Source organism: Phalacrocorax aristotelis, chromosome 2 (genome assembly GCF_949628215.1).
Source record: "Phalacrocorax aristotelis chromosome 2, bGulAri2.1, whole genome shotgun sequence".
Lineage (NCBI taxonomy): Eukaryota > Metazoa > Chordata > Aves > Suliformes > Phalacrocoracidae > Phalacrocorax > Phalacrocorax aristotelis.
This window is the reverse complement of record NC_134277.1, coordinates 121,928,061-121,951,342: the sequence shown is the minus strand read 5'-3', so window position 1 is coordinate 121,951,342 and position 23,282 is coordinate 121,928,061. Positions and strand designations below refer to the sequence as shown.

Genomic DNA, 23,282 nt, shown 5'->3' with positions numbered 1-23,282 from the left:
ACCATCTAGACCACTGTCCAGTGTCACAGATGTCAAATATACAATTCTCAACAGGGTCAGGTTTCCAAAGAAACGTAGCTTCAGCACCTCGGAACAGCAGCTCTGCAGAAGATACAAAACCAAAAAGCTACTCAAGCTATGTCTAAAATACCTGCTTCTAGAATTTGATGCATTTTTTATTTGTGAATAGCTAGATGTTTCTTTTGTTTCCCTACTGGAAAAATATTTTGTTTGAGGACTCATTCCATGAATACAACACACAGAGAAAAGCTATTAAATGTATATACTGTTATAACCTAATCTGTTACCATTTGTCACTCAACCTTAAGTGAAAAGTAAAGTCTACGGAAATTAGTAAAACAGCACAAGTAATGAAAAAAAAAATCTTCTCTATAGTGGCATAAGCTCCTTCTGCAAAATAATATTGTACTTTTCAACAAAATTACTTGTAAATCTAAGAAATTACTCCAGCAAGAAATTACTGCACACAGTTTTTACTAATTTCGAACTAATCATATAAACTAACCACTGGTTTGCCATAGTACTGCCTTTTGAAATGTGACGCCCTGTAGCATGAAAAAAATTTGTATGGAAATTTTCACATTTAAGAAAAGCTCTGCTAAAAAAAGCCTGTGGTTAACATTATGCACTATTATACCACACACCCAGTGCTCTCACTTCTGCAGGGAGGTGCACCGTGTGCTAACTGAAGAGGATGTACAGGTCTTCTGATGTAGGAAAGCACAGACAGATATCAAAGCAAATCTCATCCACCTTCAGGAAATTACTGGAATACCAGGCTTTACCAAGACTGGAAAGTAGGGAAGCTTCTCAAAGCTCTCCAGCCACTTGCTTCAGCGACAAAGAAAGCACCTGAAATTTCTAGCATTCTGGACCACAATTTATCATGACAAAGCTTAACCTTTGGCATCACCAAACATAAAATTCCACTCATAGGCTGCACTTACACACAAACTGGCATGAAAACAATCTCTTGAGCTCACTGGGCAAATACTTTTGAGAGAATTTGCTAAAAATCTACTCCAACTGTGATGCTGGTACTTTTTTAAAACCTAGTGCATAAGTTGGGCACAAATCAATTTTTAAAAGATTTAAAGTTCTATTGGTAAAAAACCTGCACGCAGTAAAGCATTAAACGAGAAATTTGCTTTAATAACAAAACAAAAACACTCCCACACACAGAGTATGAGGGTGTTACAAGTAACTGGGGAGATATAAATATCATGGTTATCTTTTCATAATCAGGATGTTATGAAAGAATTCCAATCTGTGTGTTTACCCCATATATCAACTTGTGCCTGACTAGCCACAAGCTCATTACTCAGACAACTTATTCTCACTTCCAGTGCTAAACTGCACGTAGAGTTTGAGGTGGCTGAGGGAGAATGGCTGGAGCCACCAGAAAGTCTAGGATGTATCAGAGTTTTTCTGAAAAGTGAAAAAAGGGAAGCAAGCAAACTGCAAAGTGACATCATATTAAAACTCATGGTGAACGTTAGGGATAACAAAAATGGCTGTACTGGTGTGAGATCAGAGGCCCACCTACCCCATACTCTATCTTATAGCAGTAAACAACAGATGTTTGAGGAAACTATGAAAAAAACCACAAGCATCTAGTGGAAGTTCTCTAGAACACTCTCCTCTAATAACTTAGAAGGGAGTCTCTAATAGCTTAGGAACTTCCTATGGCAGAAGTAGAGTCTTCGTAGTTAACAGTCCTTGGTAGACTTTTCTTCTAGGAACTGACGTGCCTGCTTTTTGACCATTTGTACATTTACATCATCCACAACATCCTGCAGCATCCACAGTGCTCTACAGTCTAATTACACGCATGTGAGAAACCACTTCCTTTTATTTGTTTTGATCTGTCACCTAGTGGTTACATTGCTGCCCCCCGCTTCTTGCTTTTAAGAGGCAGTGAGCCATCATCCTTCTTGATACACTTCCTAATACTGACCTTTATCACATCCTCTCCCAGCCACTGCTTTTTCAAGGTGAAAAGTCCTAGTCATTGTAGTAATTTCTCATAGGGAAGCTGCTCCATACCTCTCTGTGTCACTCTCTGATATTTTTCCACTTCTGCTATGTATTTTTGATTTGGGGGACTGAAATTCCAACCTAAAAATGCACTATTAATTTGTACAGTGACATCATGATGCTTCCGACTCCATCTTATCATTCTATATGTTTTCCAGATCTATAGATGAAAACTACGCTGACACATTAATGAAGCTACCAGAACATTAACACCACACTCCTGGATAGCAACAATCCAGAGTCCAAAATTTTATAAGTGCACTTTGCATTTACATACAATTTCCTAGTAAGAGAGGTCAAATCCTTCCTCCAGCTCCAATTCTAGAACGCTCTATAGGAGGATGAATATGTTCCTCTGTCCATAGGATTGTGAGGACCACAGTTTGTCATTGAAGAGGAAGGAAATCTCCATAGTATTCTGTTGTACAGGTGTCCAACTCTTTATTTCCTTCCTAGGCATCATGACACAATGGAGATTTGAGGCAACAGGTTACACCAACAGCTCCTCTGCCTGTGGTGGAAAAGTAAGGAGTGTGGCCACCCTGCCACCGTTACACAGCATTACTACTCCCGAGGCATCAGGAACAGAACCTGCTTCTCAGGCCAGAAGAGCTCTGCAATATCCACCCAAGCAGCTGAGGGCCATGTGTGAAGAACTTGAGCTCAGAATTTCTGACTAAGGCATGAGAGTCAGGGTACTTGGTTGCTTGGTTCAAGTTTGGAGGATTATCAGAGAAACTTTAACAAATAAAGTCCATTTTAAAACACATTGTTCTACATGTTGTAGACATTATTAAGAACACCAGCCTTTTCTCCCACAGAGGTTTAGCATTTGCTGTTGGCAAGGACTATTTATAAGTCCACACTCGCATACATGCTCACAAATGTCTTCACAGGCACAGCAGCAAGAACAAATACCTATCCCTGCACAAACTCTAGTATTCAGAAAGACAGCTCAATATGCTTGATTTTATTTAAGCATTTGATTATTAAACCTAATATTAAAAAAAAATCCCACAACAACAAAAAAACTCCCATGAGACTTGTTCTTGTACTTCTCTCTTGTTCTGGTACTCATCTCTGGGCATTTCCTATTGTTTCTTGGCCAGGACATGGAGCAAGACCAAATTCTGGTCTGGCCTGGTGAGGTCGCTTCTTATACAGACAAATTGAGTGCTATCAGCACATTAGTAAAGGGAGAGTAGCTGAAAGCAGCAGTAGTTCTGGGTTCTTTGGTTACACAAAGGGGACCACAAAAAGTAGTGAGAGCTTGCTTAGCGCTCCAGAGTGCAACAGCAAAGCAGAAGACTCCCTCTGACCTGGTCAAACTCTGCTACAGCAAGAAGGCAGGCAGCAGCTTGGAGGTCTCAATGAACAGCACCAGGCAAAGGAAAGTGGCTGGAGCCCTGGCACAGAGAGCTGCCATGCAGAGCTCCAGAGGTCCTTAAGCAGGTTGTAGACCAAGGTTAACTGCACTGTGGTCCACTTCAGCTGTACTGAGCTGAGAAAAACAAATTTTTTTCACTGTATTTGCTGCTACCATTGAAAAATGTGTCACAAAGGTAAAGGCAGTGTGGATAAGCCACGTACCACAGAAATCTGTTTTAGGCAAAGTCCTGCCTACACTAATCCACCCACCAGAGTCATCAGTGAAAAGACAGCAACACTAGCGGCCAGAGTGGGAACTTCTTTAGTGAAACATCCTGGTGTAGACACAGCCTGAGTGAAACTTTCTGTGCAAGGGAAGCCCAGCAGCTGAGTCTGCCACAGAAACACTGCTCTTCTGTGATAAACAAAATACCTTTCTTCTTTTCAGGGTGGAAAACAGCCCTCAATAGTGTATGTACTTTAAAGTCATCACTCAAATGAATTACTTTCAGAGCTTCGTTTTGCTTCTATGTAATAGTACATAGCTTCTCCATTTGATTGCAATAGATGGATTCTATGGTATTGTTCTCTCACAGCCAAAACAAGGAAAAACTCTCAGAAAAAAACAGCATTTAAATTCAACATCCTCCTTAATGTTGTCTTTTTTTTTCTTTTCTGAATCAAGAGCAAACTTAATACTCCTGCATTACTTTAAAGACATAATTGTACAGAACAAGTGAAAACTTCTAATACTGAAATCTTATACCGCTGGTCTCCATGTCATTGCTTAATTTTTGGTTTGTCTTATTTCACTGAACAGTTCAATGACAATTTGCTACCAGATCACGTCTGTGAGAATTTTCATACTGTATCACACTATTCTTACATGCCCTAATTTAATTTTTGGATTCAGGTATGAGGGCTGGTGACTCGGCAGAGCAGACTCAGTAATGCAATGAGATGGACGAACCTCTGGATTGCTTTTTTTGTGATCCCATTACCCTTCAGAGGCTACAAAGCTTGAGCATGTTCTAGGTTTACTTTTCCATTTCAAGGAATATTTATTTTCAGAAGGAAACAAGACTTTTCTGCTTCAGATAGAAGAAAATTACAGAGATGCAGTGGAAAGATGAAAGTCCTTACTATTTAAAAAAAAAAAAAAGTACACACAGCTCTGCTTCTGTTTCTTTAAAATACCTCAACATCTACCAACCCAATAAGCCAAGTTTACCTACCACAATTCTCTGTGTTGCACAGTCATATGAATACAGCTCCTTGAAACTAATTATAAACCAAATTGAAAGAGGGGGGAAAATACCAGACAAATCATTACAGAAATAAAATCTAAGAACAACTTTTTCAGAACAAGAACAAGATTTCTATTTTCCTAGAGGACCTAAGAAAACAGAATTCCAACCTGAGTAATTGATTGAAGCACCGTCATAAACATAGTAAAAATTCTACAAGCCTGATACAAACACACCTACCAAAACAGGGGGCCACCAACAACCTTTAAAAACTGGGAAGACCCCCAGCAGCAATGAGATTGTGACATACAGTCGCACATGAAGGGCCAGTTCTTGGACAACCCACTTAAGCTAAAGAGTGCAACACACTTTCAAGGGAAAGGAGCGTTTTGGGGCACTGGTATCTCTCACTGCCCAGCCCACTGCTGCTGAAAAGAGCAGAAACAAAGCCTTTGAAGTTTTGGGAAAACACCTGTGAAAACATACAGATTTTGGAGAAAACCAGTGAGAAAGACAGGAGGGAGAAGGTGTGTCATCATGGAGACCTTGGTCCTGGCAAAGTAAAAAAACCCTGGAGTTTAAAGTGAGAATGACATTTCAAGAACAATAGTGAAATTAGCCAGTACAGAGAAATGTTTATGTGATAAAGGGTGAAACAACTCCCCTACGCACACATTTCCCAAGCAAACAACTGTAAGCTAATCAGGGGTTTAAATATATCCTGTATTGTTTAACAATGGATGGCATCCCTATTCGCAGGCCTGGAAGCTGCGTATCAAGTTTCTGAAGCAGGGATTTTGCAGCCAAATTTGAAAACCTGAGAAATATGAACCTAAAGAAGGACTGCTGACTGACTTCTTATAAAGCAATCATCATGCATTTTGCTCTTCTTTTCTATACTTCTCACTCTGTATGTACCTTCAATAAAATAAAAGCAAATACAATATCACTGTACCATACACCAAGCTTTACACCACGTACACAGGATCAACCCGGCCCCTGTTTTTGAGTTGAGTCACGTGCCAGCACACGGAAAACCAGGAGAAAAAATTTCCTTGACAAAATGATCAGGCTCCAGCAAAACTACCTGCCTTTCCTCGTGACTATTCCCACTACAACTGAAGTACTATTAGTAAGAAACCATCTTTCACCTGCAACAGAAATATGTTTGTGCCAGCTGATACTCATCCCTGCGTAAGCCAAAATTCTCCATTTTTTCCCACTCTGGTGGAAAGACCCTCCCTGCTTGTTTATTTATTTATTTTTTATTTAAAAGTGTGTCCCCTTCTTGTTCAGCCAGGCCAAGGGCCAGCTTCTGTTAGCCTCCTCTCCCAAGGAGCGCACCCTGGCCTTGCAGCCACCGTGCTAGGCACTTCCTGCACTGCTCCTCCTGGTGCTGGCACTCTGCAAGGGAGGAGAGAGCTTCATGCTCATATTCATGTGCAATTCAAGATGGACCTAAATAAAAATTATTCTCTTGCTCAACTGCATCACTAAACAGGACACGGACAAACCATACATAAATGCAGTGATACTAGCGCATTCTTGCTTTAAGTTGTGCATGTAAATATATATAGGATATTGGATTTTAATGCATATTTATACACCTGTTTTTAAGCAGTTAGTTGTTTTCTGTATTTTCCTCTTGAAAAAAAAACCCCAAACATACCTGAAACCAGTGCAGAACTGTCTAGTACAAATATTGTTCAAAGAGGAGGCTTTGGGCTGATTTCCTGTATGTAAATGTGCTCAGCTGAAAAAATGTCCAGGGCACGATTCCCGGACTAAGATACAAGAAAGAAGAGGAGTTCCCTGGCGTGGTTTACATCAGAGGGAGGACACAAGGGACTCATAAAGAGAAAAGAGGCCATTCCATGACTCTAGCATGTGCATGCGCACACACACAAAGGTGCACGCAAATGCCTGTGTGGTGCCTTCCCTTCCCTGCCTTGCCCCTGCCCCAGTGCAGCAGGGTAGCTGGCGCAACATCCCCTCAAGGGAACAGCTCTCGAAAGATCTGATACGGCATTTTTACATTCAACTGACTGCATGCAACATTCCTTTAAAAAAAAAAAAATTATCTGTTTGCTTGCTTGAAGCGTCACTAAGATAATATTCACGTCTATGACCCTGACTGTCTCTGGTCAAGAGGCAGAGAGATTGTGCAGACCGCGTTGCTTTCCAGCACCCCTGGGACGCCTGCCAGAGAACAGCGCTGCTGTCTTAGAGGAGAGGGTCAGATCCCTCGGCCTTCGGCTAATGCTGTTAGCACTCTCTGGCTAACTGCCAACAAGGTGCATGGCATGCACAGGAGACCTGCTTTCCACAGCCTTACATCTGTGATACTGACATACACAGCAAAAACACTGGTGTCCTAAATTTGGGGAGAGAATGAAGGCAATTTTTTTTTTCCTTAGAGAAGCTTACCCCCAGATCACTTGTCTTTCCATTTCTTCTTTATCATTGTTGTCCTCCGAATTCCTGCACCACCACCATCTTTAAGTATCTGCCAAAACATTCATATCTGTTTTCTACATTGTGGTTACATGTACATGCGGGCTGAAAATCTGTTAAAGAATCTTGTTTAAACACAGCTTCATCGTTCAGATATTGTTTGGGTAACCAGCAATACAGAACCAAACAGCATTAGAGAATCTCATTTCAAAGCCCAATTCAACTACAGGAGCACTCATTTTAAAGTGAATCTAACTTACTGTCCTCCCCATAAAAACTTGCTTAAGTGCATTTTAAAAGAAATGTTGCCAAGTGCAGAAATGCAACCTCTGGCCTTAGAAGTCCTTGAACTGAAGTTTGCTGAAGGCTGGCAGGTTAATCCAGGGAAGAATCTGACTGTGTTTGCCCAGTCCTTCTATTCTCCCACCAACACGCACTCCTGGAGATAGGGTATGCCGATAGGCAGAACTACTATCTCATCTGATAGGGCTTGTCTGTTCATCACACCCACCACATTTTGCCCCCGTGCCAATAAAGGCATAGCCTAACAGAAAAGCAGATCATGAGAAGCAGCCAAGCATCATGTGCATTTTTACTATGTCTCAAGCTCATCCCATTGTGACAGTATTCAGTATAACATCTTCTGCTGCCACAGAGCACAATCACAAGTGATCGCATAAAGACAGTAAGAAATGTATGTTTGCATGGCTACGAGTATACAAATCCCTGATTTTATAAACTCATCACAGAATGCATGAAAGGCTTGAGATGCATGGAGATTTCACTTTAATTTATTCTAAACTTGTTCTGGGACTGCCATTTTTATTTAAGTCTACTCTGTAAAAGTTAAAAAAAAAAAACTTTTGAAAAAATTCAAACCCTAATAAACCCAAGAGTGTCTGCCCAATAGAGAGTACCAAAATACATACCACCCACAACAGCTCTCTGTAAATGTAAACTCTCCTAACCCAAACCCTCCCCCTTTCACTTCAGAAAGTAGGTGGCCTTTACAGGGTGCCGTGAATGTCTGGCTGCTTCTTATCAGGAGAGCATATGTTGGTTTACAAAGCCTCTTGAAGTCATCCAGGGAGTTTCTCCTCCATGGTGTCTGAGGGTATCTGGCTTAAGGACATCATACCCTAAACCTTTTCCAGGTTCTTAAATCACCAAAAAACAGGCCCAACAGCCATCAAACAATTTTTAAAATGTGGTAAAATCACATGTCCATTACAAAATACATGCTTATGTGCAAGGTTGGCTTACTTCTATTCAGATAAAACAGATCTCTCTGTAGAGATCACCGTTGCATTTTAATAACATTGTAATGAGGTCCACATAAAAAGCAAGAATAGTTGCGACTTTTTGAGTAGGCATAGGCAGGAAAAAAAGGGTATGCTAGACCAGAAAACATAGCAAAAGAATATTGAAAACTAGTAATTCATGCAGCAGAATGAATGGGTAGTAAAATTTTAAGCAAACACTTTGCCTCTCTGCTCACTTGTATCATCTTCTCTGAGGCTGAGCCTGTACCATGCTTCCATCGCACCTAGGCTTGGGCTGTATTAAGTGTGCTGTGCTTTCTGAAAGGTAACAATATCTTTTTGCTACCATAACAGACTCAGACATACAGAGAACACTGCAGGTGAGAAGATTACAAATAATAAAAAAAATCCATCTAAACACAGACTCGGTATTGAAAACTGCCTTCTTTGTTTTGTTTTGTTCTTGCTTTTTTTCTTTCTTCTCAGAAAGGTTCTTGCCAGCTGTTTTGCTGTCTCTCAGTATTCCAACAACAAGCAAACATCACCCCATGGTGCCGGATCTCAAAGGCAGAGTTATGATTAACAGTGTTACGATTAAGTGCCAACTGAACAGGCAAAACCACAAAACCAGATTCTGCGGCTGGGAGCTCATGGGATCCCCCCGAGCACTGAAATCTTCACACTCTTCCCCTCTGAGCCAGGGAAAGGGATGGCACTTCCAGACAGAACAGCACACAGTGTTACTCCTGGATGACAAAAAGGGTTTTGACATTGAGACCTATGAGCACTGCCCAGTTCCCCAGTCAGAGGACGTAATTCAGGGAACCTGCACATGGGGAATACAGGTCAGACGGAGACCTGCAGGACAAGGACCGGAGGTATGTGTAGCCACGGTATCTCATGCTCATTACGGAAAACATTCCAGAGGCCAGTGAATTCTTCAAATAGTTTTTTGAAATAATTATCACCATTTAGATCAGTCCAATTTACAATAAGTGAATAAAATCAATAAAATAAATTAATTCCCTTGCTATGTCCCATAACCTCACCTATTTACCCTGAAAATCAATGCGGCTAGTTTTACTTTCAGTGCTCCTTGCTGCCAGACTAACGTTGCTACAGGGCACACATTATTTGATAAAAACAATTCTATCTACTGGCATATACATATTTGCTTTATGCCATGGAAATATCTCTATGCTTTTCACAGAAACTGGATATAAAAGTTACACATGGAAAAAACAGTACCTGTGGATGCCCTCCTCCCAAACTGTAAACATAGTGAGAGACTTCTAATATTTGTTTGAAAACACTTGCCCTAAGTGATAATCCTGATGGAAAAAGAGGAAGTAATTTTGCTTACTCTCTGCCTTCAGGTGGCTAATTAAAACACCTCCTATGAAAGAAGAGGATATGAGTCTCTCCTGAGAACATTACGCTTAGGCTAACCATCTCTGGGGAAGGATCCTGGCAGCAAAAGAGTATAAACTCAATTTGTTGTTTTGATTTTGAATTTAATTTGTCAGCAAAACCAAAGTTCATAAAGAAGGCAAATTTTGACAAATTGCAACTGCCATGAGCTCTGCTAAGAGCAGGATGTAACATGAATGTAATTCTTCAAGAGAACAAATTACAATCATTGCATCCAAACAAAAATTGCTTATGTTAATAAGTTTATTCTATAGTTTGCCAACCCTTCAGGCCGGGCGCTAAGGAGAACTTGCTAACCTCACATTCACATGCTAAAGTGATCTGCAGCATATCTACTACATGTCAGCAGTACAAGATGACAGTTGTCCTATCAGGCTTTTTGGATTACAATTAGTCCTTTTTTTCTTTATAGCTATAATACCTTAAATTTGGGCATATCTGTAAAGAGGAAGAGGTAATATAAACAAAGCAGCAGCCTTCCCAAAAGCAGTCTTTAGAAGCTGCACTCACCCAAGTAATTTGCACCTAGAAAGAAAATGGTTGCTTATAAAAATAGTAATTTATTTGTATGTCTAAAATAAAATGCAGCACATGTACTAGGTACATGGTAAGAATGTTTGCTGCTCACTTCAGCTACAGCATACTCATAAAATTAAACATTTAATGTCACATGGATGGGTAGAGCGGCAGAGACTGCAGGGAAATGTAAAGTATTACATCAGACACTACGATATCAGTAAATAGCTGGAGTCGTTCCAAGCCAAAAATATTTATCAGACATTTAAGACTGGGATTTATCTAGCTAACGTTATCAACTGGTCCCCTAGACTCTCTTTACAGCTGATGAGCCGAAACGAACAACTTCAGAATGAAGTTCATTTGACGTCCTTAAGCGGAGAGGAGATAGTCTCCAGAAATGCCAACTTCCTTCTCCCTGTTTCCTGCAGAAGGATTAGGGGCCCATACTTGCACAGCCAAACCACAGGTGCCTTGAGTTGCACTCTGCCTGCCGCGCTGCGTAGAGGCAACCTGTAACCCAGCAATCCCCTTGCCAGAGCAGGAGAGATGGGTTCTGCAGAGGTTAAGGTCTGCAGAGGTCCTCACAGCATCAGTGGCTCTCAGCATCGCAAGCTCCATCATCACATCACAGGAGGTTTCACTGGGTTGTGAAAAATCATAATGAAACCTTACTACAGACTGCTCCCTGCCTCCTGTAATTAATGTACCTCTTGCCCAAGAGGGAGATCTTCTCGCATCTCTCTCTCCTTGATGCTGGGAAAAGGGAGGTCTCTCTCATCCACTTATTCTTGCGGATAGAGAGACACAGCTAAAAGGAGAGATCTCCATTCCTATTTCTGCTTTCTTTTACTTTTCAAACATGAGAACACTGTAGTAGAATAGCATAAAAATTTAACTAAATCACTCACAGAGAAACCACACAGGTTTTTTAATGTCCCTGAAAGCCAAATCAGATGTCACACATCAAGGAAAACATCCACTGAGAAACTAGCATGGTATCAGGCAGAAGAATTACACTCCATGTTCTCCTACGTATCTCTCAGCTGTGGGAGCTAAACCGACAAACAGTTGTACAAATGGGAGTAGCACTGGTGCTTAGCACAGCCCCACGCAGAAAAGTGCAAGTAACTCTGCATAAGTGAACAGCACAGCAGATATAGCGAGGTTATACTCATGGCCATACCGCCGGGAACTGTAATACATCCACGAGCATACAGTGTGCTGTACCTCCAACCTTAATGATTCTATGATTCTCTTACAAACCCAGCTGCAGTGGCTGAACGCGATACCTGCCCCTCAGAGCTGTTCAGTACCGGGTGCCGCCAGGACTTTACCACCCCTATCGCAAAGCTCTAGTGCTCTCAGTGCAAAGCCAGCCAGGTTAGCACAAACTGCCTTAAATCATCAGTTTGCTCTCAGATTTCACACTCTGCACACGAAGCACTTTCAGACATTCTCCTCCACTGTCTGCTGGCATGGGGCAATGATCTCCAGCAAGGCGGCACGCGTGAGTGGGCGTCTGCCACCCACAGAGCAGCAGTGGCAAGTGATGATCCACACCACAGGCAGACTCGCTGCAGCTGAAACCGGTCGCCTCACTTCCTTTCTACCTTTTGCCTCTCTGCTACTCTAGGATATGCTTGATCCTGCTGAGCCAATTTAATGCAGTAGAAAAACAACACCTCATACTCCTTCCCCCTCCCCATCTTCTTGTTTTTAGTTCTCTGATTAGTTTTCTACTGGTTTAGTAATATGAATCACAACTACTCAAGCCTTTCAAGAGGATACGATGCTGCAAGCACCTGCAATGGCTAAACTTTACCCTCTATCAATATTTTACATAATTCACAGAGATGTAAATTTTGCAGGAAAGGGGTAAAAAAGATTCATCTGCATTTGGCAAGGATGAGCAATTAATTTGTCAGCTTCTTTCACTGTCAATCCACGTGAGAGTGGTAACTGTACATGCAGCTCGCAGCACGCTTTCTGAACACTTCAAGCAGACACGACTCCTATCGTGCTTCTGGGCTACAGTTTATCATCTTGGTTTTTTCCTGCTTAATGCAGTTATTTCTTTGAGAGGACAGAACAGAGTGAATGGGGATAAACCAGAGAAATAAACAGAAGCCAAAATCCCTCACTGTCTACAACAAAAACACGTCACTAGCAACCACAAAGGATATTAAAATCAACAGATAAAGGTCAGATAAAGCACAAGGCGAGGTAGTGCGTACATTAATATCTCAAAGATGCTATTACAAGGTTAATCAGTTATGCTAGCAAGATTTAGGTTTAATTTATTTGGTGCCTAAGAAACAAAATCAGAATAATTTATTTTCACTTTACAAACAAAATGTACATCAGTCACGAAATTACTACTTTACAGAACAAAATGGATATAATGCAACAAAATCTTAGTTGCATATCCACCCTAAGGATTTTTATACTAGTACAGCTACACACACACTACAGGTAAGGGTGCTTTGCCTTAATTCAGCCCCAGGTGCCTTTTTTACACCCCTGGAAGTGGAACAGAGAGGTTGCATCAGAGTTTAGTTGCTCCAATGCAAAAAAGAAACCCAAATCTTTAACACAGATAAGCCCTGTGCCGGCTGATGGCAAATAGAAGACTGCTTGGTTCATTACATTTTTGTAATTTATTTACTCACTTAGTTACCCAGAACAGGGTCTTTCCTTGTCTGCTTTTGGGAATGCTACTGAATACAATGAACTAGAGACTTTTTTGCTTTTTCATCTGACAAAAATCAGAAGTTCAGGATTTGCATTATGACTGTTTCGCCATTTCTCTTCATTTTTGACCCTACTATATTTGTATGACTGAAACTTACAGTCCTGATGAAAAGAACAGTTGCCTCTTTCACCTAGGGGTAGGCTCCAGATTCTCTCCTGTTCTACACAGGGCAAATTATTTAGGTTCATGGCATTCCAACACAAAAAGAAGAAAAGCAAGTGGAAATATTTTTTCAGACAATCTTATTTTTCTAATTGCAGCTTTCACAGAAATAAATGTTGAGAAAAATAGGCAGGGATAAACCAAAACACAATGCTTTTCCCATGGCCTACCTGCACTCTTGGCGGTGTTCACTCTTGAGCCTGCTCAACTTAGCGAGGAGAAAAGTCACAAAGACAGGGTTAAGTCTAAGTCTTCAGCCAAATACGTCAAAGGGAAAGCTACTCTTGAGTATAACAGAAGTAATATTTTGGTATTTAAGGGCCCAGTATACAGCTTAAGGAGAATTTTAACTCCACCTTTATCAAACCATTACCTCTGCTACGTACTATTCACACAGCAAGAGTCTTAATTGCCCAGACACTCTGCCAACTCTTTCCTCCCCATTGAAACCAACCACACAAATCTAAAACACTTATTTTCAATAAAAGTCTACTGAAACACACACTAGAGATATTAGTTGCCAAATGTTAAGCATAACGTTTCGCTTTTCATTAATTACACATTTATATGGGTCCACGAGCCTGTTAGTATCAGTGTGTCTTCGCAATATCAATCCCTCTCTTCCCAGCCTTCAAGAGAAACGGCTTTGTCAGTTCACCGCTTTGTTGATTGTTTGTAGACATATGTGGGTGTATTGGCCTCTCTCAGACAAAGAAAGTGCATAAGGAAATTGAGGTAAAGCTAAGCTGAAATAAAGACTTTCACACTTAGGACTGAAAACACATCAGTTCCAATGCTTTCACTTAATTCACTGTAACAAAAAATGCTGCAGTGCAGCTCAGGGACTGCATTTCCAAAGCGCAATAATCTTGTATTGCAGCCATTCACTTTGCAACAATGTTTTGAGAAGATAATGGACAAATTAACTCCAAAAACTTGTATCTCATGCTATTAAACAACTTTTTTTTTTTTTTCTCACCAGTGTTCCTGCTCCACTGTAGCTGATCTGTCACAGAAAATCAAGGAACAAGAGGTTGTTGTAAGCTAGTCCTGCAGATTTTAAGAGAGCAGTCATGCTTAATGTAGATTCAAAACAGAAGGGAGAACATCAGTGACTTTGCTGAACCCCTGCTAAACAGACAGGCTTGCTGAACCAATTGAACATTTTTCTAAGCACATAGCTTCAGTCCTCGGAACAAGAATGAGCTACTGGCGTGACGACTGGAAACCCAGCATGGGTAGCTCTGTGTCTAAGAGTGCAGGATGTTTCCTCTACTGTCAAAGGCATTTTATAGAATTAGAACTAAAGACACAGGTGGTAAGCTGAAAGCAATACCTAGTTCTTTAATACTATCTTTTCCTTGAAGATTTTACAGTATTGCACAAAAATTAAAAAGCTCACAAAACAGCTTTAATAAACAGGTGTCTTATAACTCCTGCTTTAATTAAAGTATTTCTCCCTTCTCATGAAATGAGAAATGAAGGTAGAGGGGATGGCAACTTGCCTAAAGCAACACAGAAAAGGAAGCTCTGGCTTCAAAATACCCTCACCCTGTGGTCCGCCCACCCCCACCATTTTGGCTGACATGTCTGTGGGTTGTGCCGCAAACCAGATCAAGAACTCCTCCTACTTGAAAAACAAAGTAAATGAAAACACCTGCCTTCAAAAAAAGAAAGAAGAAAAAGAAAATCTTATAGCTGGAGCAGTCCCCTTGGGCAGATCCAGGTCACAGCAGAGCCCCGTCACCATTTCAGGGGCAGAAGCAATGTGCGCCATAGTGCAGGAGCAGGAACAAGTGGGAACAGCTGGAGGAGGCCAGAGCAGATGAGGCAAGCGTGTACCACAGGTCTCGGCCTCGGCTGCCAGAGTGCCTAGCTCCCAGTGAAATCCTCCAACGTGTCATCCTCTACTTCATACTCTATACCGCCTTAAAAACCCCCACACCAACGAATGCATTCAAAAGCCAGCTTCCAAAGGAAACACTCTCTTCAACACTTATGCTAATTGCAGTTGTTCCACTGCAGTTGCGGTAGACAGCCAGGAACTGCCCATGTGTGCAAAAGCTGCTTCCATCATTGTTCTTCTAATGTAACCTAGTTCCTGTAAAAACTGAAGTGCCGAACTGTCCCAATTCAAAGCTAGCAAAAGTCAAAGTAGTAAGCTAGCACAAACACTAAAACTGCAATCTAAACATTTCTCTCAAACTCTTCTGCCTCATCTCGTGTCAGTGTAAGTCATTCACAATTTATCCGGAGTTAATTTCAGTCTTCCTACAGTAAGGATTTACACTCTCTGTTCTTTAAAATAGAGCCTGTTATAAGGAAGCTTGTCACTACACCCAAGGCAGTGCTTCTTTCAGCAACTCCTTTCAAATGTCTTGTGGCTGACAGAGAAGCTGTAGATACTTATTTTATGGTAAAATGTGAGTGATCATGGCAAGAGCTTGATGGTCTCTTAGCAGATCATGTTCAGGGTCTTTGGCTTAAAAAAACACCCAAAAGCAAACAAAAAGACCCCACAAAAGACTACAGAATCCTTTGCCACAGAACTAGCATAATTTCTGATACTAGTGTTTTGACACCAGCCTGGCAGAGACATGTAAGCAAAGCCCTGTTGTTTGCTCTAATCATCACAGACAGCTTCCTGCAGGTAGCCAGCACAGAATTAGGCAGTAACAGACCTGTGAGGTATAATACAAATAAACAGTCCTAATCATAATACGGTGTATAGACAACAAAGCTAGAGAAAGAAAGAGCAACAATAACGCACATCAAACCACAAGAGAATGAAGTACATGAAACATTCTATTGCTAATGTACTACAAAAGTATAAGGGTGTGGTGCTGTCCAGAGAAATGCTTCCTGACTCCTCTTCCACATGAGAGGCAGGAAAAACCGCTTACAAGAAATCAAGATGCTAAGTTTCAAATAGTAAAATATTATAAAATTGAAACTGACAGGACTTGCACAGAAATGGTTCTGCTCATCAAGATGCTCCTTGAAATCGCATACAGAATAGACTGCACACAGATGCACACAGTGTGTTACCTCAAAACCTAACAGAATCCCATTTACTCTTTTGTTTTAAAGAGGTTTTTTACTTTAATATGTGAAACCAAAAACCCCCAAATGCAAGGAGGCCAACTGAGCCTACAGGCAGGAAGTTACCTTTTTTTCTTTGCTAAGCTTTTATGACAGTCCTTTACCCAGAATTACCACTAGTACAGCTCTGTTACTGGTAGAGATAGAAGCAAAATAGGTGTTAGGGCTTTTAAACATTAATTTTTTTTAATAAAAGCTCAATCCTCTCCTTATTGTATCCTCTACCACTGCCAATGTAAAGAGAGCTGAACTACTAATAAATGGAAAATCCTAAGTTGTCCATGAGGAGATACGACCTCCTTTCACTATGTGAAGACAGAAATGGTTAGAAATTAGTGTGGACTGACAAGGTGTATTATCTGGATTGCAAAGAGATCAAAGTAGCTGAAGTTCTTCATATCAACTGAAACATGAGCTTTGTGGGGGATATTCATCCTTGGCATACACATCTCTGAGTCAGCAAACTGCCTTCATTTGATTTTCAAAAAAATTGTCAGGGTTTATCTGCTGAAGAATCCCCTTTCTAATTTAACACAAGGAATTAAGAAGTAATTACATTATGTTTACAAATTTATAAACAGTGGGTTGCCTTTTGTTAAGGGTACTGGATCCCTTAATCCTTCCTTAATCTAATCAAACAAGTTGGCAACAAATAAAGCACAAAGGGATGGGGGAGCCCAAGGGAGAATCTGCAAGGAAAACAAAGCAAGCTTTGGACTGCTCCTCAAACCAATGATCCAGGGCAGGCAAAAAGCAATTGAAACAGTCAACTCCAGTGGAAAGAGGGGAGTAAAGGGTGCAAGACAAATACTGCTGCTTTATATTAAAAGTTGCAATAGTAAAACTTACATTGTTATCATTAAGTCCATATATAGTGATCACATATTTTTCGAATAAGACAATTACCCCACATACAGGTATGGTCATTTGTCCTTCTAAACTTTCACTCAGAGGTGTAACATGACAATTCATGATAACATGATGCCTCAAGCACCAGTATCAGTCAGTGAGACACCTGCAAAATACTTGGATTTTAAAAATGCCTTATATTTTTGTTTTCTAAAGATCTGAGAGCATATACTTATCGCTGGAATCGACCTTACACCTCTAGTGGCGTCTGGCATCCTTTTGAAGCCAAGTGTTCAATAAGTGCTGAAAAAACTCCAAAAGATTTGGGTCAGGAAAAAAAAATTCCCTCCCTCACCAGTATGAGGAAAAAAAAGACAGAAGAGTGAAACCGTTCAAGTAGCTCCATATGGCAAATGTTTCTGTTTGGGCTACTGACAGTTCATTACACAAACCTTTCCATCAGCTTCCTAGCAGAAAGACTTACTAACTGTAAAGACGCTTTAAGCCTTGGAGAGAAGATACAAGGACAGATTTTTCTCGAGTCGCCTTCGAGGTGAAGGAACAAACCATGGCATCGCATACCTCACAAGCAACATAGCATGCCTCTACTAGAGTCCAAGTTTTCAGGAGAGTAGGAAAGTGCTATGTCACAAGAGGGATTTCTGTTCTGGAAATGAAGAGCCTGGCTTCCCAAAACCATCAGCCGGAAGCATCAGGACTGGGCAAACCCCCACCTCTCTCTGAGCAAGCACCCTCAACACCACTGAGGTTGACACATATTAGCCCTGTATCAGGGCTTGCTAAAGCTGGTATGGATTTCAGTTTCTTTTTTTTCCCCTCAGCAGAAACCACATACAGCCAAAGTGAGCATTGACAACTGCCGTTTCTGAGCTTTTCTACTTAAAACCAAGCTGAGCATATACTTCACATTTTAATTTTTCAGACAAAAGTCCTGAGAGACCAGACCAAGCTAAAATGCAACACACTGTAAATCAGAAAGGTTTATCTTTACTTGGAATCGGGTCAACTACAATGATTTAAAGCTGTTTCTTCATTGCACTGTCATCCAGCCACCAGCTTTGAACTTCTTCGGTCAAAACAAAGATGTTATGGAGGGGAGCTCCTTTCACGGTAATGGTGAAAAATCCAGCAACAGCAAAAATTGCTAGGCATGTGCTTGGTTGGTAGTAGGCAGCAGGAACTTTAATCATATAACAGATAAGTATTTGCTTTAAAAAATTTAAATGAAAAATGAATATAAACATGGTGTCAGTGTTATAATCCTTGATCACGCAAGATTCCCAGAAATGTGATGATGTTTTGCTTTAATGGTAACCATCAAACAAACAAAAATTCCAAGATTCTGTGATCAGCCTACACAGATTTTTTTAAACTATATTTTACTATTTTGTGATTAAACCTTTCCCTCTAAGTCTTGATCTCTGCAATGTGCTTTTATTTCTACTTAAAGTCAGACAGTTTCCCAAACACAAGATAAAAATTCAGCTTTCCAACAACCAGAAATAAAATCCGTCTGTTGGAATACAGCCTCCTAAATCACTTATTCAAAAGTATACAGCCACAAAGAAAAACACGTGGTAATTTCTTCTTTACCTAGTTGTCAAAAAATGGAGAAATTAATAATTTCTTCAGTGAAATTTTAACACTTTGCAGAAACCAAGCATTTTTTTTGTGTGCAAAAGGAACACATTGCTTCTAAATTAAGAAACAGTGGTGAAAATTATTTACAGTTTCCATTTTACCTAGACTCTGAGTCGTAAATTAAACTGGTGCTCTGACCTTTAAGGACCAACTAAGATCATAATAAACACGTCTCATATTTTCAGTTGAGTCCAAGCAGAGAGAAGCCCCACAACTCTTTGGAAAGTCTCAGGAGATGCAGTTTCTTAAAGCATACATAAAATCGATTAGCATCCAAAGAAACTAAAAATACGTGAAGAAGAGAACTGACTTAATATACATTGAATTTTCAGTCTTTCCCCCCCTCTTATATATACTTCAAATGAGAAAAGAACTGATACTGAAAATGAACCATGCATATGGAGGACCACCAAAACCATGCAAAACAACCTGAGAGTAGGGCAGACCAGACAGTACAACAGATATGTGTAGCCATGCAAGACCTGGAATTTAATTTTTGTTCACCAAGCTAGGGAGATTTCTTACCCAGAAACAATAATTTTTGTGACGTATGTCTCCTGATGGTGTCCTTGAACATCAAAAATGTTGAGGACAGAAAAGTTAGGAGCTACCTCTCTTCACCAAACTTGCATATGGAAACTTCTTCCCATCATGTGTCATACTGCTGGTTTTCTCCTCTCAGCTCCACCTGCCCTCAGCCCAGACAAAACTAACCTCTTTCTCCAGAAGTCCCCTCAAACCCACTATGGACCTTCTAAGATGTGAGTACATGAACAAGTGCTATATCGATACTGAGGCTCAATATACTTGTGTAGGGGCCTGTGTTCACACACACTGTTCAACCTCTTATTTGTCAACATGAACTTGCACTTCTTTCCCTCTACCAGTTCAGCTACCAACATTGTATTTCACTATACATAGTTATATCAGTACAAGTATGCTTATTATTGTAATGCAATTTATTCTTAAACAGGGTACAAGTACAAGCTACAGTCTTCATAAGTGTAAGTCTGCTATGCTACTAAACAACACATTTTATAATTTGGCTTGGTTGATGTTAAGCCATGTAAAAAGGTTACTCCTCCACCTGTGTGTAACCCAGTTTTTAGAGGTTACAGTTAACTTCCAGTCAAAAGGATGCAAGTAAATTCAGAAAAGATACAAATGTTTTCTTGAAACCCTTTCTGCATTCAGAAAAGACTTCTTAGTGTAGACAAAAGCATAAGGCTAGATGATTCACAGCTAAGCCTACCTAAGTGCTTGGTTAACCCTAAAAAGGGGAGGGAGAACCCTGACCTGCTCCCCACTTGTCTGTGAGCTGGTTCAGTTTGCCAAGCCAGGAACACACTGGTGCAGAGCTGGTGAATGGAAACTGCTCCCAGAAGGGTGTGCTGCGCTCTGGAGACAGCACAGGTGAAATGGCAAGAGCACACGCTCCACCTCCGGGCAGCAGCCAGGGCTCTCTGCTCAGGAATGGAGTTAAACAGCACCGTAAAAGAATCCAGTTTCAAAGGCAAGAAAAGTGCCAAACAGATGTCACAGCACAAGATAAACACCAATGTAGCTCATTTTAGGTGCTTCTCATTACCCTTCCCACCTAGCTAAGTCACCAGCTAGACCATAAGACTCCCAAGAACCAAGATTTTTAAAACAGAAATTATAACAAGTATCAAATACTTCAAGCTTTAATAGTAATAAAAAGAACAGGAACAAAACAGTAAACATCAAAGATTGTCACAGCTTTCTGTTTTACTAAATGCAAAACAAGTTATGTTATGTAATTAAATTATAAAGCACTTTCACTCTTGCTTGTGAATAAGAAATGTCAGTCTTCGATCTTTGCAGTTCAAAATGCCTCTCAATGGTTTTAGCAAGTTCACCAAAAATGTTCACTACTGTATCACGTGTTGAGCCATGCTGGCCCTGGCACGGTATGTAAATGAACTCACTCACCTCCTTGGGTTTTCCCCTTTCTTTTCCCTGATCTTTAATGAGGATATCGAGCTCACAGGGAGTAGCACGCAGGAGTTTGCTCTGTACTTTCACAGCGGGAAAGAAGCCAAAATATAGACACAATGCCTGGATTCAGCTTTTTCAGGCAAACCCAGCATAACAGCATACATCCTCCTCCGGGAAGAATGCTTTCCATTACTGCTTTAACAGAAAAGCCAGCTCAAAACAAGGGTGGGCTATCCCCTCATTCACTTTTCACACCTGGCTATTAAAGCTATTTTCCCACAAGAAAGGCTTTCCTCTTAGATGAGCTTCAAAAATTGCTTAAGAGCTATTTCTTTTGGTTTGTTATGATGATTTCATGTGGTAATATTGTGAATCATTACACGTGGTCTTAAATATTTGGCTTTTACATTGAAGACTGGTAAAAACGTGGTTAACGGTACATACTGAGAAAGAAAATGAACGCAACATTAGCTAATAAAACATTTACACATGAAAATGTCTCAAGGTTCAGAGTGTATTAATTTTTTGCTTTAAAAGGTATCCTGTTTGACACAGACAGCACATGCTAACTTCCAATTTTCTTTATGTTCCACCTACCCTTTCTTTAATTAGTCTCTCTTTAGCTGCGTACTACACAGACAAATTACTTGGTCTGAGCTGAAGTTCTCCTCTTTCCTCTTAAATCCAAAGCAAATTTCTCTGGCTAGCTGGCAGTAAATACATTTAGATGTGTTCTATATTCTCATATTCCATATGAACAAATAAATCCTAAGTACGGGTCGACACATGCCTCTGGAGAGATGAAGAACAAGATTCAGAGCTCATAAAAAAGTAGCCAGTAGCATCTTTAAGTCTCTCTCAATGTGTTGCTGCTCTTGGGAACTACAGCAGCCTCTGACATAGCTAAGAAAACTCCCCACCCCCACCTCCACACACCCCCCTCGGCTTTTCCTCAAACCCAGTAGGCCAGTGTTTCACTAATATTGATTTTATTTACTAATAATCCAGTGAAACTGAGAAGCACCATTATCTTCATTTTTTTAATGCCAAATCAAGGCTCACAACAGATAAATTGCTGGAGGTTTTCTGGGAAGCCTGTGGCATAAGCCAAATGAAATCAGGAATGTAAAGAGTATTTTGAATACAAAGTCTATTTTTCCTCATCCAGTAGTCTTTGATTATACTCATTCTTTATACTAGAAGACATTCAAGTGTATGTCAGGTCAAGAGCCAGCAGAGAAGGGGATGAGATTTTGACCATGTGACTGGCATACGTCCAGCTGTATGACACGAGCTACCACGACACGGTGGTAAGCATACGAGGTCACGGCATATGATCCTTCTCTGTCCCTGGACAAACTGTGAACCCAGGAGGGCTTTGGCAGAGTTGAGGCTACATGCACTGTCTTAAATTTAGGTTTGCCTAAAGAGAAAACTCTGACACCGTGCTGTCACAGTTAGGTATCTGGGCTAGCTGGCATCTCCCTTCTCGATCCCAAAATTGGGTTTACAGTATCTAAAAAAACTTTTATATATATTTTCTAGACCGTGGAATTATCTATTTGCAATGTTACATTGTTAAGAATTTTTAGGTTGTCGCCCAAAATCTTTGTTCCAGGCCACTAACTCTTTCTCACCAGTTCAGAGAGGTTACAGAAAAGGTGTATTGATTCAGATAGCAATTAGTTCCATGCAGGTTAAAACAAAACAAGTACGTTTAAGACCAAAGGGACATTCTTTCTCATAGAAACTAGTAGTCCTCGGCTGGAAAAGAATGAACTTGCATTTTATTACCCTTCCTTAAAACAGGGAGAGGGAGAGAAAAGATGGAGGACAGGGACAGGATTAATCAAGATAATATGTGCTGATTATATTCTGAAACAAAGGGAAATAAAAATATAAGAAGATATATTACATGACTAAGATAGGAAGTAACTTGCTACACAGCAGAATTACTGGAGCCACATCCCAGCAGTAAGAAACATGGATACAAACACAGAGATTATTTCAAATGAGGTCACTAGCATTTCACTGTTAGGGAAATAGGGGAAGCTAAGAAGGAAGGAAACTAAAAACATTGTTTGCTTTGAAGATACTGTATTTTGACCAGTATGAGGGAAGGCTGTCGAAAGAGGAAAGTTGTATATCCTGATAATAATTGACTCCATGAATACGCCTTACAGATGAGCAGATTTTGATCATGTTTGTTTCTATATGAGGCAAAAACTAATTCGCTGCTCATATTGCCCTAGTTTGAAGTTGCTTCTCTAAAAACAAATATGACACAATGAAAAACTGCTAAAGGATTCACTGAGCTACAGAATGTCCTTCCTGCTCACCCTGGCTCACTTTTCACTTTGAAACGTAAAAGGAATGTCATGCATTTCTAAACTATGTCTGGGAGTGAAGCCTCAAGTATCATGAATAAAAACATGCAAGTTCTTCACTATACCAATA

General features: G+C 40.4%; 1 protein-coding gene across 2 annotated transcripts in view; it reads right to left on the bottom strand.

Moving 5' to 3' along the window:
- SPIDR (scaffold protein involved in DNA repair) overlaps positions 1–23,282 on the bottom strand; it is a 210,248-nt gene that overhangs the window by 77,808 nt on the left and 109,158 nt on the right. The window lies entirely within an intron of this gene.